This window comes from Pantherophis guttatus, chromosome 1, assembly GCF_059756535.1.
Source record: "Pantherophis guttatus breed Tessera chromosome 1, ASM5975653v1, whole genome shotgun sequence".
Classification (NCBI taxonomy): domain Eukaryota; kingdom Metazoa; phylum Chordata; class Lepidosauria; order Squamata; family Colubridae; genus Pantherophis; species Pantherophis guttatus.
Genome location: NC_142063.1, coordinates 50270638 through 50273696, shown reverse-complemented (window position 1 = coordinate 50273696; position 3059 = coordinate 50270638). Strand labels below are relative to the sequence as shown.

At 33.3% G+C, this 3059-nt stretch overlaps 1 long non-coding RNA gene across 1 annotated transcript; it reads right to left on the bottom strand.

Annotated features, from left to right (window-relative positions):
* Nucleotides 1-1099: 1099 nt before the first annotated feature.
* Nucleotides 1100-2234, bottom strand: LOC117666133 (uncharacterized). The gene is made up of 2 exons (XR_004591640.3): nucleotides 2097-2234; nucleotides 1100-1464 (listed from the first exon to the last, which is right to left on the bottom strand). It is a non-coding gene; the product is annotated as an uncharacterized LOC117666133 (long non-coding RNA).
* Between the last annotated feature and the right edge of the window lie 825 nt (nucleotides 2235-3059).

The following is a 3059-nucleotide window of genomic DNA, read 5'->3' as shown; positions in this document are numbered from 1 at the left end:
ACTCCTTCTTTCTTTTATTATGTTTCCTTCTGGCTCATCCAGAAGGATTTTATGACAAGTAGAAGTCTAGGAGAGTTGATTACATCTCATGTTCCCATTCTTAATTCAATATTTGATCCCTTGTAAAGTTGAAGCCAAAGTTAAAGCAATTGCTTTGCTTTCATCTTACCTCTCAGGCAAAATATTCAGATTCCTCCTCATGTTATTTAATTTAATTGTTGGAGTTCAAAGGTGATTCCAGCTCTTTGAAAAGGTTTACCAATTTTCAAGTGGCTTATCAATATTATAGAAATACAACTAATTAAAATGTATCACATCAAATATTATTAAGTTTACATAATCATTAACTATATTAATTTGTATATGGGAAATAATAACTTTATCAAAAAGGTAGACTATTTCATTTGCTATAAAAAATAATTCAAAGTAGGTTCTGAGTATATTTTTCTGAATGGAATGTTACATAATCAAGACAATAGAGATGCCCAAATATATTCTAATATGTGAAAAATTTAATATACAAGGTGCCACAGTCCCAAATAGACTGCTGAACCTAAGTCTCCATAAAAGGCATCCACATATGGTAAATTAAAAGGGTATTGGGCTCCATTCACCTCAGAAACTAACAAATTCCCTAAATATTCATGTTTCTAATTTAATTATGGGAGTGCCATCAAGACTGCCTTGGCTTTTTTGAGTTTTTAGAATTCCTTCAGTTCAAAGCAGAAGTTAATCTTGTTTTAATTTTTTTAAAGCCTGTTTGCTACAACAAATTCTTAGGTAGCAATATTTAACCATTGTATTGTAGGCTGCTTCTCCGAAAAAAGATAATTTGGATTATAACCAGTTAGCTACAAAAGCTACCATCCTTGAAGAAAATTGTAAACCATTTTCATATTGTGGCCAAGAAAGAAACAGATAATTAATGAAAGCCAGATAGAGGGGTTAGATCTTCCTAATCAGTAATATTAGCTGGATTCCATTTTTCTTCAAACTCATTTGTTCAGTTTATATGCAAAAGATGAAGCATGTGATTAGATACAATTCTTCCTGAAAGTAAGAATAATAATAAGGAATGGGCACCCTGCTGACAGTCAGAGGCATAGATTTAGTCTTTATTAAAAGAAATTTGAGAGTTGAGTGAAATAATGAGCTTTGTTAATAGTTGATGAAGAAATTAAGCACTTCATATGCAGTTTTAGGATGATACTGATTACAGGATTAAGAAGAATCTTGGAAATCTGAAAACACTGAGAATACATGTTTTGATAAACATAGTCTATGTCACAGGGAGATCTATAACTAGAGATTAAACTGTTTCCAAGGAATGGGTGAAATGTAGTGTCCATCTATATGTACTCTTTCCTGGTTGTCTGCTCCACTTTCTTCTAGGCTGCAGAATTTTCTTCCTTGCTGTTTTCTTACCATGAAATGCACAGAATTCTTCTCTAACCCTACGTGGTTCTACATTAAATCAAACAAAAATGGAACAGAATTGTCATAGAATTATAAGGTGGGAAAAGGCACTGGAAGCCTTCTAGATTAGAAAGGAGAGAAGCATGAAGGAGGGAAAAAAAGAAAGGTATTACAACAGGCACTATAAATGGAATTAGATACTTTAGGGCCAATTATAACTGCACATCACTGATATAATGTTTGTAGCCTTCACAGGAATCTCTGACTTAGTAAGAGTCTGAAAAATGCTGAGAATATCTCAGCCATCTGACTAATAAGCTGATTATGCCACTGAATAGATCTCAGTAATCAAATATAGCGTAGATACTGAGATGGATTTGAAAACTAAGTTGCCATGCTTTTTTTCTTCTTCTCGTGCTGCTGAAAATGAACAAATGTAGTCCTTTTTTTCATTAGTGAAGATATTAAATATGAAAATCATTATCATCATCACCCACATAGGAAAGAAAACACAGGAAAATATTATTACCAAAGCAGGATTTGCAATAAAGCAGAAATTACAAAATGCAGACCTTTATCATCAAGTCGCAGTAACAACTAAAGAGGTACTGGATCCTTTTTGGGAACAGTCTTTTTGCACAATGTATAATCATATAAGTTTTCTTGAGAAAAATAATTACCTGATTTGTTTGTGTCCCAAAGCACACAAATATTCTTACTAATATTGCTTGTTCACACTAGTGTTGATGCCATGCTATTATCACATTTTCCCTCCCTGCTGTTAAAGCATGTTATATAAGAGAAATGAGGCTGAAGAAAAGGAGCAGTGTTTCAGGCTATGAGCCCTTGTTGGCAGAGATACTGTTTGATCTATCAGCAACTTTTAAAGTTCTATGTGGCATCTGCAGACTGAATTCTCCGCTTGTCCTTGTTTCAATACGTTCTTCTGACTTTGCTCAGGGGAAGGAGCTGGCCGAATCAGTCTGCAGTAAATCATAAAATTCCATTAAATGCCCATAATAATGTGCAGTGTCTAATCATATTAGAAGATCATTTTTAAGTTCATAGGAAGGGATACATGTCTTGACACAATTTACTTCAGAGATTCATTTTTTAAAAAAACAGCTTTTCAAAAAACATTCAATCCGCAAAATAAATCTGTAGGTGTAAAGGCAATCCAACACAAAGTTCAATAACCCCTTGTTATCAAGAACTCAGAATCAATTGAATTCAGTTTATCCCCATGAAAATGATTGTATGTGCTAAGCTATCCAATTGACAAAAATGGCTGCACACTCCCAATTTTCACTGTTATCTGGATTGAAACAGATTCCATCATAGAGATTGAGAAATTATACTTTCTAATTTAACAAATGTAAATTACTAAATTTGGTTTCGATATGGCACAGTAAAAACTACATATAAAGAACTGTGTGGTATTGGGGGCAGCATTTAAGTATGTCATGAAAATGCAGCTAATGTATCCAAATATAAAGTGGCATTTACTTGCTTGCTATGTGAGCAATGGCATCCATAACATATAATGATAATACAAAAATAATTTTAGGTACACAATGATATCTTCATGTAATGCTGAAGTTTCTTACTTGTTCCCCAGTTCTTGCGAACCGGTAGTGGAAATT